The sequence below is a fragment of the Talpa europaea genome (genome assembly GCF_964194135.1).
Source record: "Talpa europaea genome assembly, chromosome: 1".
Lineage (NCBI taxonomy): Eukaryota > Metazoa > Chordata > Mammalia > Eulipotyphla > Talpidae > Talpa > Talpa europaea.
Window position 1 is genome coordinate 60,699,834 of NC_140073.1, and position 15,423 is coordinate 60,715,256.

The 15,423-nt window shown below is 52.6% G+C and overlaps 1 pseudogene across 1 annotated transcript; it reads right to left on the reverse strand.

Annotated features, from left to right (window-relative positions):
* Positions 1-11,432: 11,432 nt before the first annotated feature.
* LOC311183103 (olfactory receptor 10A7-like) lies at positions 11,433-12,364 on the reverse strand (annotated as a pseudogene). The gene has a single exon. The product of its transcript is annotated as an olfactory receptor 10A7-like (transcript).
* Positions 12,365-15,423: the final 3,059 nt, after the last annotated feature.

Below are 15,423 nucleotides of genomic sequence, written 5' to 3' on the forward strand. Positions count from 1 at the left end.
AGGCATGAGCATCGATGGTTACATACACTGTTGTCGGGCCCCCACCCCCCCATTGATCTTGGGATGTTGCCTGGTGCCCACAAGTTTCTGCTGATTATTGAGCTACTGTGGGTCAGGCAGGAGCCTCTCGTCAGGACAAAGTTTTGGTTTGAGCACACCTGCTGGGAACACAGGCAGACATTGGTGCCAGAGCAGCTTCACTTGCGACCACCTTGACAGGAAGGAAGTGGTGACAGGGCTAGACATGGGATCTCCTGAGGGCAGAGACACGGAGCCTCTGCAGCAGCTCCTATTCCCTCCCCCAACTTGTGCCAGATATTTAGCACCCCCAGCCTCACCCCACTATGCACCCCACACCTTCCTCCACGGACTCGCCCACCTTGCCTGAGTGTGACCCCCAAATACAAATGAGACCTTGCCGTGGGGAGCGGTCATGTCCAGACACGTGGCCCTCTAGGTGCCTCTCTCTGCTTGCACTTGGAGTCATTTTTACGCTGCCCCGGGCTGCCCCCAAGGTTGCCACCCATGCGAGGTGACACTGTACATGAAATTCCTCTAATATGACAAATATGTTCAAGGAAAAATCTTCTAAATACCTTAAGTTAGAGGAAAACATATTTTCTCACATTGCAAGTCACCTCAGCATAATACGGCATTGAGAAATTGAACACATTGTGTAACTTTAGCATTAGTCTTCACTATTTATAAAATGAATAGTTTATGATACTTTCTCAAGTCTAAAATAAAGCATGAGATCTAAAGTCATTCAGGTCTGAGTGGATTCTCCCCTGCAAATGGCTGGGGGCAGACACCTGCAGTCTAGTGGAAGTTCCCGCTGCCATGTCAAGTCTCTCTTCTGAGGTTGTCTCCATGGTGTGGACAGAAGGCGTCCCAGCCTCTCACTCCATGGTCAGGGCTCATGTGGATGCCTCTGGGCACTTACAGGATGTTCCACCCCATCCTGCTGCCGCCTCATGGACAGGGCAGGGCCCTTTTTCAGTTCACTGTCTTAATTGGTATCGTCATGTCACAATGCCAGTGAGCAATTGGTGCCCTGAGTGTATCAGGGGCTATTTTGTGTGTCGTTTGACCCTGTAGGAAAGGCTTGTATTAATCTTCATCAAAGGTCTCTTTCATCATCACTGACCAGCCTCAGGGTCCCCAGGTGTGGCCCTGTCATCAAAGCCATGATGAGCACATCCAAGGGGCACTGAAAAGTCACCATCACCCACATGTGCCCTTCATGGGGGGACCTGGGAGGTGGCTGGATGATGAGGGTGAGGAAGGGAAATAAAGGTTGGAAGGAGGCTGGGCTGAGACTCTACCTACACAATGTCCTCCATCATTTCCAGGCCGTTTAATTAAATCTCTCAATGATGTTGTGGTGACGGAAGAGTTACTGTGAATGTTTTCTATAGTTGGGCAGGAAGATTAAAATGGCTTCTCCAGTGAAGTGAGAAATGACTGCGTTACCATCCATCACTGAAAGGCTAATTTATCTTCCAACTCGGGCTCTGGAAGCCTGGTTAGGGCCCCGTTTTGCAGCCATCTCAGGCTGCGCGGGTCATGGTCCTTTCTCACACATGAAGATGCTTTTGTGGCCTTGGTAGAGTTTTCAGGCCTGTAACGCTGACCCAGGGTTGACCGGCTCTCCCGCAGCATTTCTCTGGCATCTCCCACCTTCTGGGTCTCAGATGATACTGCCCTCATCTCCCCTTGTCCCTTGGCACACAGTCCCCATCACCCAGGCACCTGCCCGTGTTCTGGCCCTGGGGCCACATCACAGACACCTGGGCAAGACCCAGCACAGGGGCCTGTTTCGGGGATGGCATCTCTGAGGCTCAAACACTCCCTGGGGGTGTTGGGCCCCTTGTCAATGCACCCTCGGTGCCCTTCTCCTTGGAGAGTGTCCTCACAACACTCTGGGGTGGGAGTCATGGCAGATCACGTGCACCTGTGGTCACAGCAGCACCGTCCACTGTCGCCAGTCCTGGCCCAACCCAAGTGCTGGTCACAGGGCAGTGAATACATAATGTGGGTCCACACACAGCTGTGAAAGGAGGAAATCATGTCATTTTCGACAGCATGGCTGGATCCTGAGGTGATTTTTTTTTAAATAATTATTTATTAATTTATACAAGCACTGGGTACAGTCAGAAGCATGGGAGGGTGAGAGAATCCACCAGAGCCAGAGCGGGGAGCAGAGCAGGCAAAAGGACCGAAGTACACTGCTGAGGAGAGCAGCGGGCGGCAGGAGAGGTCTGTGTGCCATGTGGGACCCTCGCCTGCAGCCAGGATCCAACAGGCGCTGCAGAGGCTGCGGGCAGCTACACAGCCCAGCGCTCAACCTTTACACCACCAGGGGAGGCCTCTGAGGTGATTTTCTGAAGTGAAATGAGTCAGAGAGTCAGAGACAGATGCGGATGGTCTCACTCATCTATGGAACAGAAATACAGAGAAGCTACATCACAAATGCAGCAAAAGCAGATGTCGGGCTTAGTGAAAAAAATGTGCTGTTACTTGAGGGAACAGAGAGAAGCAAGGGGTAGGGCAGGGAAGAAGAGGAGGCACTAACGGGGTGTTGTGTGGACTGCGGGGGACACTGTGCCCACAGAGTGGGAAATTAACCCCAACATTAAATCAACCAAAACACATGAATCAAGCATTTCTGGGATGGTGGCAACTTGTAAACTCACATAACCTCACATGATGTCACTGATGAAATGAACTCTCTGGCTCAACAGAGATGTAGAAGTTTGGTCCAAAGGAAAATAGAAAATATTTAAGAAATCCGACCAGGGCCTGATGTAAGTATCCCAAGGAATAGAAATCATTACTCAAAGACAGTCGTTGAAATGATAATAATTTGAGAGATTTTCTAACACATTTTTATTCTGAAATTTCAATTGACTCAAGTCCTGTGGTTTACAAACATTTTTTAAGAAAAGTTTTCATGGACTTAGCATGTCATATCAGTAGGAAGTGCAGGGGACACTGTGACCTGCTCCCTGAGAAATGCTTCAGGGAAGAACATCACCCCCAGCTCATGTTCTCAGTGTGGGTAAGCAGTCGTGAGACCCTGGTGTCTGCTGCACAGAAGCTACTGGAGAATAACAATTGACATATTGACAATTGACATATAACAATTGACATATTGACAATTGATGCTGACCTTTTCATAGCATTTTTTACAAGACATAATAAATAGCAGGTCCCAAAGTAGAAGGAAAGTAAATGTTATCTACTGAGAGCTGACAAGAAGTCCTGCTGTAAGATTAAAAGAACAATTGGGTGGGAAAATTAAGGAAACCTAAAAGTAAACACATAGAGAAATTTATAAAAAATAGATTTTAAAAATAGGAATGTAGTTTCTCAATAAAATTCATACACTTTATACTTCTATTATAGGACATTAGTGTAGTCCTGTTAGAATCGAATCAGACATCACAGAAATTGATATTCACATCAGTTCTACGATTAAGCCATAGACTCCATGGTCTTCACGCTGGGAGGGGCCATGGCGGTGGCCATGGTCTATGGATGGTTGTGCGTGGCGTGCGGTTCCTGGCTGGATGTCACGCCCCCAAGGATGCTTCCATCCTGACATCCCTGGCAGATTCAGGAGTAGATCTCCTTATGTTTTGCACAGAAACATCTATGTCTCTTATACGAAGATGCCCCATTATTATAGTGAGGGGTGGAGAGCCCCACTCAATGTCTCCCCTCCCTTCCACAAGGATGAGGCCCTCAGTAAAGACACAGGCTGTCGGGACCGAGTGCCCAGGCTGGGGTCCCGTGACCATGTGCTTGTGAGGACAGACCCCCATTACCACTGCTTCATGTCACGTAAATGTTGCAGTGTGAGTTCTAGAACATTCTTTCTACAGCAAATTCATATTTTTAACCATGAGCTGGATTCATTTTATAAATATCACACAGGAAGTGGTTGGCAAGGATTACACTAATTTAGGAAAAAGGAGCTTAGGAAAAATATGAGAATACAAATTTCTGGAAAAGTAATTCTAATGCAAGAAGTCTGGACTTTATAAATGATGACATGGAAGAGTTAGAGGGGAGAAATTAAATAAATGAGAGGTTATAATTGTGGATTGTGGTATCTTACTTTTTGTAGTATTGGCCTTTTATCAGTCTCCCCACAGCCGTCTTCAAGGCTTGGTTCATCAGACTGTATATGACAGGATTAAAGGTGGGGGCACCACCGTGTAGAACATAGAAATTACCAGGTCAGACGTGGACGGAGTCCCTGAGGTTGGCTTCAGATAAGCAAAACATCCAGTGGCGAGAAACAGCACCACAACCAGCAAGTGGGGAAGGCAGGTGGAGTAGACTTTGGCCTTACCTTCTGTGGATGGGATCTTCCTGACAGCAGAGAAGATGTGGATGTAGGAAATGATGATGAAAATAAAATAGCAGATACTCAACACAGCACTAATGAGAATGGGGACAAGTTTGTTCGTTACATTTTCTGAGCAGAAAATAGCCAATAACTGGGGGACGTCACAGAAGAACTGGTGGACCACGTTGGACCCACAGAAGGACAAGGAGAAGGTTCCAGCTGTGTGCATCACAGCATAGAGACCCCCACCCAGCCAGGACACAGCTGTCAGCTGCACACACCTGTCCCTGCTCATGATGACATCATAGTGCAGGGGGTGGCAGATGGCAGCATAGCGGTCAAGGCTCATCACAGTAAGCAGGTGCATCTCTGTACCTGCTGCCATAACCATCATGAACACCTGGACAACACAGCCCGGGAACGAGATGGAGCTGCTGTGCCTCAGAGAGTTGGCAATGGACTTGGGGACCGTGACTGAGATAAGGCAGAGATCTGTGAATGACAGACTCCTCAGGAAGAAGTACATGGGGGTGTGGAGGTGCTGGTCCAGGGTCGTGATGAGGACGATGAGCCCGTTCCCAAGCAGGGCGCACAGGTAGACGAGGAAGAAGAGCAGTGGGTGCAAGAAGCCCATGGTCCCATGGGTGGGGAACCCCAGGAGGACAAATTCTGTCATGACAGTGAGATTGGTCACCCCTGGAGCCAACATCTGCATAGAAAATGAAAGTGGAACAAACCCTCAATCTTCCAATATTGAAAATATAATGGTATATCAATATAAATTAATAATTGAATGTATTTTCTACGTAATTATTCCTTCTAGGTCCTATGGATTCTAATATCTGTGTATACTATTTTTCAACCTATTTATTTCCTTCTAATGTGAGTGTGCCATTATTATAAGGTCCAAATATGTACGCCAGATCAGTGAGAGACTCAAATTTCAACTGTCCCTTTCAAAACTTGAACAAATTAGAATCTCTTATCTGTAAAAAACTTCAACAGAGCTCCCACACTACGTTCCGCCCCCCACCTCCGCCCCAGTCCTGCTTCTGTTCCTGCCCAGGCCCCTGGGCATCTCAGCCTAGCACACCTCCCAGAGGTTTTCCAGAGCACCTCCCAGAGGTTGCTCCTCCAGCACAGCCCTGATCTGGGGAGGCCCCACAGTGACAGGTGTACAGGAGATGGGGTGTGTGGGTCCCTGTTTTCCTGCTCCCCAGGACCCGACACTGTCCTGGAACTGAATGATCTGGGCTCAGGTTCCCCGTGTGGCATGCCCTGACACCTCCTCTGTCAGATTCCTGCCCCTGTGGCCTCACTGCTGACTTCTGGTCCCGTCTCCTCATCTCCTCATCTCCCTGCCCCTGACCACCCCCACATCTGAGGACTCAGAGACCACGTTTTCCGCAGAGTCTCCTCCTGGGTCACACCCACACATCCCTCCTGCAGGATGGGCTTGTCCACCCCCGGGTCTCTCCCCGGCCCCTCCGTCCCCCTCAGACTCATGCACATCTGTGCAGGGAGGAGGCCGCTCCGGAGCTGAGCCAGATGGTCTGTGCGTGTGGCTGTCCCTGCTGGTCAAGGGACCCGGGTCCCCCGTGTGCAGGTTTATTTCTCATCCCAGGCCCATGCGTGAGTGGGGACGTCTGGACACGGGGCAGCCCTGCCCTCTCTCCTCCCTCTCCCCAATCTCATCCTCTCCCCGCTCTGTGGGGTGACGGAGGGGCAGGTCCTGATGAGACAGGATTTTTCAGGAGAATACGGGATATAACTTTGTGGATATACATTAGTGAAAACAATTCAAAATCGTTTAATAACAGTACATAAGGACACAGTTTGGTCTAGTTGTAGAAATCTTTTGATTACTTTAAATATAATGATGAAATATGTGTTGCTTAAATATCTTCCTAACTTTTTTAAAAAACTGTTACTTTTTCATTTTACAATATCACTAATAGTCCTGAGTGATGAGTTGGAAAAAAACCCCAAGCTAATGTCCATAAAGTCAGATGTCCCTGCCACCCTCACTTTATTTTCAGAGCCATGAAACTCTCCCCAATTTTGCTGTAAAAAGTTATTGAATTTCAGGGCCTCCCTGGTGGCACAAGGGGTTAGACACCACATTGTGAAGCAATCCACAGCCTCTGCAGCACAAGTTCAATCCCCGGCCAGCCAGGGATCAAACTACATGGCACGGCAGACTTCTCCTGTCATGCCCGCTGCCCCCTCAGCAGTGTACTTCAGTCTGCCTGTTCTGTTCCCTGCTCTGTCTCTGGTGAATCCTCTCACCCTCCCGTTCCTCTGGCCTGTGCCCCAGCTCTTGTATGCATATATAAATAAATCTTTAAAAAAAAAGTCACTGAATTTCTACTAGACTCCTATATGTTATAATATTTAGGGACAAAAAGACATAATATCCTGATTTTTAACAATAAGTATTTTTAATTTAATCTTTAGTTTAGTATCCATCACATTAATCGCATCAAGTGTTTTGATTATATTTGCTAGTGAACACACACGGACGCATTGTGCTGAGTGCCCAAACTACAGTGATGATGTGATGTTAGATGTACCTTAAGTCATTGTCTACTTTATGATGATGCTATTAAAAGTCATAGTATTTGGAACAGTTAAAATTAAAAAAAAAAAGTTATTTTCTCCCATTGAAGTTCATCCCAGGAGAATATGGAATTGTGAAATCCAGCAACTTGTGCATCTTTACAATTTATTACTTTCATTATTTATAAAATAAGATTTTAATTGTTATCTCACTCCAATGTAAAATGAAGCTTGAACTCTAAAAACTTTCAAATCTGAGTGATTTCACCTCTGCAAACAGCTGCGGGACAGATACCTGCAGTCTGGGGGGAAGTATCCAGCAGCCTTGTCCTGTCTGTCTCCTGAGGTTGTCCCCATGGCGTGGACAGAGGGCATCCCGGGCTCTCACTTCATAGTCAGGGCTTGTTGGGATGCCTCTGAGCACTCACAGGATGTTCCACCCGTCCTGCTCCACCTCATGGACAGAGCAGGGCCTCAGGGCTGCGCTATTTGAGCTCTGGATCTGGTGTCCATGTGTTGGACACTGTCCAGATTCCAGCCCTAGGGACCTTCCTCCAGAGGGACAAGTGCCCTTTTTTGAGTTGACTGTGTTAATTGGCTTCGTCCTGTAGCATATTCAGTGACCATTAGTACAGTGAGTGTGTCAGAGGCAATTTCGTTAGTGGTTTACTCATCTATGGAAAGGAATGTAATTGTGCTCCAGGCTCCATCATCCTCCACTGACCCTGACATGGGGACCCAGGTGTGGCCCAGTTATCAAAGCCACTGATGAGCCATGTCCAATGGGAGCTGGAAAGTCACTGTCACCCACTGTGCGCCCTTCCTGGGGTACCTGAGAGATGGGTGAGGGGGATGGGGAAATGTGGAAACAGGAGGGGGGAGGGGGAGGAGGAAAACCAAGAAAAAAAGAATTTGTTCATGTTACCCCAAATTATTTTTATTTAAATATCAGTTTAACTAAGTCGTATTCAACTGAATTTTGTCTTTATCTTAAATTTTCTCTTTATCCTGGCTGGGCTCTGTCTTTGACCTGTCCACATGCTGGTCTGTGGCTTGGGGCCTTAACCAGGAAAGTGGGGGACTTCCTCCCAGGAGCAGGTTCTGACCCGTGTGCTCAGAGGCCTACCAGGTCTCCCACAAAACACAACGGGGGTATTTCCACGACAGTCCTGGTGTTAAGGGGAAAGGGCTGTCCTGTAACACTGGGTGCCATGCACTGTCCAGCCCCATGTTCACAGTGTCCACCAGGCCAAGCAGATAGCAGCTCCAGGAAGATAGCACTGGTTCCAGAAAACACAAAACAGAAAAAAAGTCACCTCAGAACCAACTACCTGGAGCCAGCCGGCGGCGCGGGGGCGCGGGAGGGGTCTGCGCCGCTCTGGGAGAGCTTCATCCTGGCGGATTTTAGCAACGACAAAGAAAAGTGAGGGGTCATAACCCACGTCATGAAGTGACACATCCGTGTCCTAAGTGATAAAACGTAGAGGACACGCGGACCCGCCCTGCCCGGGGATACATGTATTTATGCACACGAGAGCTGGGGTGCAGGCCAGAGGCGCTGGGGCGAGAGGACGCCCCAGAGACAGAGCGGGGAGCAGAGCAGGCGGATGGAGGAAACACAGGGCTGAGGGAGCAGCGGGAGACAGGGGTTCAGCCGCGCCGCGTGGGCGGCTCCCTGGCCCAGGACGAAACCCGCGCCGCAGAGGCTGAGGACGGTTCATAGGCTGCGCCTTCACCCCCGCGCCGCCAGGGGTTGAAACACACGTTTTTGCCAAGACGTCTTGATGGGCGCAGCGGCGGGACGGGCGCCGGCCGGGCCGGGACGGCGGGAGCGAGCCATGGGCTCGGCAGGACCTTCCCGAGCGCGGCCGGTGGTGGCGGCGCCCCCAGCTTCCCGAGCTGCTCCCCGCCCCCGCCCCGGGACGCCCCCTCCCGCGCCTGGGCTCCGGAGCCCAGCTCCCGCGGCCGGGTCGGCGGGCGCCCCACTGCGGCCCCTCCCGGCGCCCTCCCCGCACCGGCGTGGTCCCGCAGAGGGGGCTCCGCGGGCGGCGGGGGGACGCGCCTGCGGGCGGCGCTGCGGCCTGGAGCCCAGGGGAGGGCCGCGGGCTCTGGGCGGGCGCGGAGTGGGAGGAGCCGGGCATGACCGCGGGACGCGGCCTTCCTTGGGGTCTCCGACGACCGCGCCCCGCCCTGCGGGGACGGGCCCTTGCTCTCTCCTTCTCTGCGCGCCATGGCCTGGGCTGGGGCGTCCCGCACCAGAGACTGCGTGGAGGCGCTCCAGCCTGGAGCCTGGGGCTGCCCGGGGGCTTGCCGCGCCCCAACAGCCTGGCTCCGCCCCCATCCCCCGTAGCCTGGCCCCCGCCCCCTCCAGCATGCCCCCAACCCCAGCCTGACAGGACAGTCTCTGGTCAGGACGCCTCCCGCGCCCGCACTGACCTCCACCTGCGCCCCCATGGGCCTGGGCTGCGCCCTGGACGGGTGGTTTCCAGAGCCGGCGCCTCCCTCCCCAGCCCCCAGTGCATGGTCCACGCCCGCACATCCCCTGGGAGCCCAGCCTCGCCCCGCGCTTGGCTGCTTCAAGCCTGTCCTGCCCGTCTTGACCTGTGCTGCCAGTCATGACCCCAGCCTAAAGCCATTGTTTCTGGCATCTCATTTACCCGCCAGTGGGGGCAGCAAGGTTGACCCAGCAAATATTTCCCCCTGTCCAGTCTCACTATTGTTAGGGGGAAAGGATGTCCTAAAGCTAATTCCATACAGGCTTTGTGGCTCCAACCCCACCCCAGGCCAAAGCCAAAGACACTGGGAACTCCAAATCCCATCACCACCAAAGGGAAGGTGGCTGGGACCTGAGGGTGGGGTTAAGCAGCCAGGTTGGTATAAAGCCAGACACGTGGGCTTTGGAGGGGATCCCCCATTTTTGGCTCCCGGCCAGCTTGCAGCTGTCTGGGCAGCTCTGAGAGTGCCTTTGGGTTTCCAGGTCTGTGGATCAGGTAGGACTCATTAAAGACTTTATTTCCCTATTTTCTCCCTGAGTTGTACATTTCCTTAATTCCCTTTCCCTTGTAAATAAACCTTTTATTAACCTTTTGTGTGTGCCTGTAGTGGAGTATTAATAAGTCCCTTTTAAGCGTGCGGGTGAGGACCCACAGCCAGGCAACCCGTTTTATATCGGGGTTGCCCCATAACACTATGAGAAAGAATAAAGCTGAAATCTGCAGTCGTGGGCGCCCACCCTGCAGTGGCGCTTTGCAGCAATAATTGCTGAGCGGTGCTGGGACAGGACCAAACAGCTCTGACGCTGCTGCGCAGTCAACAGCCATCAAGACAGGTTGTCCTGACTTGAGCTGTTGCGTCACACACACAGAGCAGGTGAGGGCAGAAGCTGCAATGCTCGAATGAGCACAGAAGGAGAAACAAGGGCAAGAGAGCCATCAAGGGAAATCAATTAAAAATGGTAAAGTCAGCCTTTCTCTATGTGGCTGAACTATGTGATGGAAGCCAGAGGCTGGTGGGCCCTAAAGATGCTCTGGCCACATGCTGTGTGCAGACACGTGTGGTCCTGTGAATATTAACCAGAGGTAATCCAGGCCTGCTGTATTAATACCAAATGAGAGACTAAGTTGAAAACTTCACAACACAAAGAATGAAATTAGATACTGATAAAGCTTCAATTAAAGAAGACACTGATTATAAAGAAGGGCATCAAATGTCAGAGGCACAGAAAACTTGGAGGAAGCAGTGCCAGGACCTTAGGGAGGTAGGCAGGACAGGAGCCAATCTGCACACCAGGCAGCAGCTGTCAGCGGGAGGATGCGGGCGCCAGCAGGAGGCGGCGAGCTTCCCTGTTACCCACACCCCTCAGCCACCATGTGCAGGGGCGGAGGGTCCCCAGGGCTACCCAGTGCAGGTCTGAATGCACAGTTCCTTCCAGAAGTAAGCTTGGCGTACCACTGAGTTCAGGCCTAAAATCCAGAACTAAGTACACATGGCATGGGGCAAAAGGAGGATTTGGAGATTAGGGATGTCTAGAAAGATGCGGATCACAGATGAAATGAGAGTCACTTAAAAAATTAGGCTGAGGGAACTAAGCAGAAGGTGGCAGGAGAATGAAGAGAAGCAGCAAGAGGACCTCACGGTGGAGGAGGAACGGGGAAGATTTGGAACCTTAAAGGGGACGGTGGACTCGTCCAGAAGAAGGCCCCACGCAGGAGGAGGGAGCTCATGGTGGGAGCTCAGGCCAGGACACGGGAATTCTTCGAGATGCACCCAGCAGGACACATGATGCGGGTAAAATAAAACCACATGTGATACTAAGTCGCGAGAGCCGGCAGACACTGGCTGCGAGTCAGTTACAGAGAGACTCAGCACAGCTCACAGCGAGGGGGCAGCCACCGCCATGGGCAAGGTCAACAGCAAGAAAACCAGAGGGAGGAAAAGCAGGACGAGGCGCCAGACCAGCGCTGCCTGTTCACGGCTGAGGCGGACCTGCAGGGACTGCCTCAGCCTCGCACTCAGCTCAGCACTGCCTGGGCCGGTACAGCTTCTGCAGGGCCACCTTCATGTCCTGATTCCTCAGACAGTAGATTGGGGTTCAGCGTGGGCGTGCAGATGGAACAGAAGACCGACACCAGGTGGGCCTGGGCCGGGCAGTACTGGGAGGCAGGCCGCAGTTACACGAAGCTGCCCAGTCCCGTAGAACAGGACAACTGTGGTCAGGAGGGAAGAGCAGGTGGAGAAAGTCTTCCACCTGCCATCCATCGAGGTCATGCGTGCGACGGTGGAGACGATGCCCACATAGGAGAGGACCGTGAGTGCAAAGCCACTCATGATGACACAGCGGCTGACTGCGAAGTGCACCTCGTGGAGGTGGAAGTCAGTGCAAGTGAGCCTCATGACCGCGAGGATGTCTCAGAAGAAGTGCTCCACCACGTTTGGGCCGCAGAAGGGCAGGGAGAAGGTGTTAGCTGTGTGGAAGGCTGAGTACACGGCCCTGCTCGCCCAGGTTGTGACGACCAGGTTGGAGGAAAGCCTCTGGCTCATAGTGGCCCCACAGAGCAGGAGCCTGTGGATGGCCAGGCAGTGGGTCTAGGCCGTGGCAGTGAGCAGGAAGCACTCAGTGGACACCAGCACTAAGAACAGGTAGAACTGGGCCACACACTCCGGGAAGGAGATCTCCTCAGAGTCAGCCATGTGGCTGACCACGGACCTGGACACAGTGACGAAAGTGCAGCAGACATCCAGGAAGGACAGGTTCTTGAGGAAGAAATACATGGGCGTGTGCAGGCGGCTGTCCCTGGTCACTGCCACCATGATGGAGACATTCCCCAGGAGACCAGACAGGTAGACGAAGTTGAAGAACAGGATAGCCACCACCCTCAGCTTGGGGCCATCCACAAAGCTGCTGAGGATGAACTGGGTAACTCGGGTGTGGTTGGACGTCTCCGCCATCCTTGAAGTTCCACTCAGCTGGGCTGGGTGCCTGGAGCTCCGAGAGAAGAGCGGCTGGGCCTGGTCCGCAAGGCCCCTGTCAAGGGTTGACATCTCTGCAAATGGGCGGTCCTGGCCAGACCACCCTGCCTTTGCCCCGGGGCCTGGGTTGGTAGTTTTGCTTGCTGATGAGGAGGGGCTGGGCAGACAGGCGGTGAGGAGTCTACTCCTGGTCACCTTCTCTCGGCCTCTCCTTCCCTGCTGCCCCCTCCTCCAACCGTCACTAAAATACTGACTTACCCAGGGTCTTCTTGGATCAACTTAAAAACAGCACTGTGGAGACACCAGGGGGAGTCTCCCTGGGGATGGACATGTCCGCTCCGTGGGGTTGCCTGGCCCCTCAGCTTTTCTTTCTTTTTCAGTGTGTCCCTTTGGACAGGGTGGTTTCTGTGCACATGGTTGCGATGGGCCCATCACGAGCAAAGGGATAAGTAGCCCAGCCCCATGGCTGGCTCTGTAGAGAGCTGACGGCCTAGATGTGTCCTGATCTCTCACCACGGGTGTGCTTGCTGGCAAGTTGCTATAGCCCCAGAATTGAGGGGGAGAGGATGCCACAGGCCGGGGCCAATCTGGAGGTAGTTAGAGTGCCTGGTGGGCCCTGGGCAGCTGCAGGGTGTTCTGCTGGAGTTTCCTGGGACCAGACATGTCCATCTGGGGGAAATGGACGGCTGTGGCCAGTTCACCTCATGGTGCTCTTGAGCAGCTGCCAAGGTCTTCCCTTCCTGGAGCTCCTGGGACCTGCACAAACATCTGTGGGGGTGAGGCAGGGAGACAGGTAAGTGGACACAGGCACCGTGGAGAGCTGAGCCTCCTGCTGCTCCCAGCGCCACAGGATGCTACTGACATGCTCACGGAACCCTGGGCAGGGAAGTAGAGCTGAGGAGGAACCCCTTCGTTTGAGTTCCAAGTGGACATGGGGCCATGGGGCGGGCTTGAAGGCAGCAGGAAGGGCGGGAGACAGTCTGTACCCTGGCAGTGCCCACCCAGCTGGCCGTTGGCCAAGCAGGACAGAGCCCCATCACTGTCCTTCCCAAGCTCACCGCAAGCGACTCAGGCAGGTGTCCCGTCAGGAGGGCCGCGTCCAAGGTGCTTGCAGAGATTGTGTGCAGCAAGGGCAGAGCCCACTCCCACCCCTAAACACCTACTAGAGGCTCCATTATAGTCAGGGCTCCCGGGCGTCCACTGCTGTCATTCAGCTCTGCCCTGGACACAACCCTGGAAATGCAACGAAAGCCAAAGGAAAGCAAGTTGGCTTCTGCATGCGAGCAGGTCATACTTGCCCTTCTGCAGCTTAAAGATCAAATCACGTTATGAGGACATTGAAGGTATTTAGCACAAAACTTAATAGCCGCCCCCAATATTGAGGCACTCAGCTCTAACGTTGGAATGTACTGGCCGCAGGCACAGCAGCACCAGGACACCAGAACGGGTCTCCGTGGGAGGTGCTAGGAGGGCCAAGGGCCATCTGAGGACACGTGCTCCGAGTCTCCTGCCACCAAGGAGAAGACCGGGCAGCTCTGAGGCCATGGGCGTCAAACGGCCTGTGGGTCAGAACGAGCCCTCCTGGCAGGCGCCGAGTAGATAGTAAAGATGGGCCTCAAGACCGGGGCCACATGTGGCCAGCACCTGACCCCCAGGGACCCCCATCAGAACCCAACACCCTGGTTGTATAAAGAGCCGAGCGAGGCTCTGCCGCCTATACAAAAGGCGTTCACGGATTAAGCCATTGGATAAAATAAATTAAGTCATCTTAGATATTTAATTAATCTGACAGCGGACTACATAAAATTTAAGTTCATAAAAGTGTGTAAATACCTAAATTGCTTTGAACTATCAGCAGCCATCCCGAATGACTAAAATCAGTCACTTAATGGAAAAACTAATTTTCTCAAAAGCGAAAAATGTCATGAGGACCTAAGTTTAACAAGCACACGTTCAGTACTCCTAATATTCAATGCAGTTACATTCACAATTTATGTGAGTGTGTGTTCAGTGCAATTACTGAATTATCATTGAATAAAAGTTATTGATTAAGATTAGCAAGCAGGCAGCATAAGAATAGTTCAAACTCATGCAGATCAAAACCATGCAGCCTGGGGCAGACAACCCAGGCGGCAGGCTCTGTGAGCTGACAGCTGATAGTCCAGGGTGTTGCAGGTGGGGAGGATGAGGGGAGGGGGCCAGGCAGAGCAGGGCTGAGACAGAGATATGGGCCCTGCCCCCCTTCCCTTAGACCCTGCGGAGGAACCAGCCCAGAGCATCCTGGGTTTGAAGCCAGGTTGGGTGGTGAGGCCCCAAACAGCAGGGCAGAAACACCCAGCCTTTTCTCTGAAGCTGCTTTTAGGACGGCAGACTGAAATTTGCAACTGGGACTCAGCAATAAGGCAGCTGGGGTGCAGCAACAAGGTCCTGAAGCCTGAGGACAGGCCCCCAGTTCGGAGCCTGAGCTGGCCGTCTGAGTGGCCACCGAGCCAGGCCGGGTCCCCAGCTCCTCAGCCGGTTAAGCTGTTGTCCTCAGCACCCACCAGCTCCCCACTCCCTTTCCTCCTCAGAGAGGAGGCCAGCCAAGCTGATTTCTCTTCTCTGACAGCTGACGTCATGCTCTGGTCTGTGCCATCGGAGGGAGCCCCACTCCCGGTGTTATAGAGCAGCCCCGATATTAAACGGGTTCCTGCTGTGGGTCCTCACCCGCGCGCTTAAAAGGGACTTATGAATACTCCACTACAGACACACACAAAAGGTTAATAAAAGGTTTATTTACAAGGGAAAAGGAAATAAGGAAAATGTACAACTCAGGGAGAAAATAGGGAAATAAAGTCTTTAATGTGTCCTACCCGATCCGACGACCTGGAAACCCAAAGTCACTCTCAGAGCTGGCCGGACACTGCCAGCTGGCAGAGAGCTGCTGGGGATCCCCCAAAGTCCACGTGTCTGCCTTTTATATCCACCTGGCTGCTTAACCCCACCCTCAGGTCCCAGCCACCTTCCCTTTGGTGGTGATGGGATTTGGAGTTCCCAGT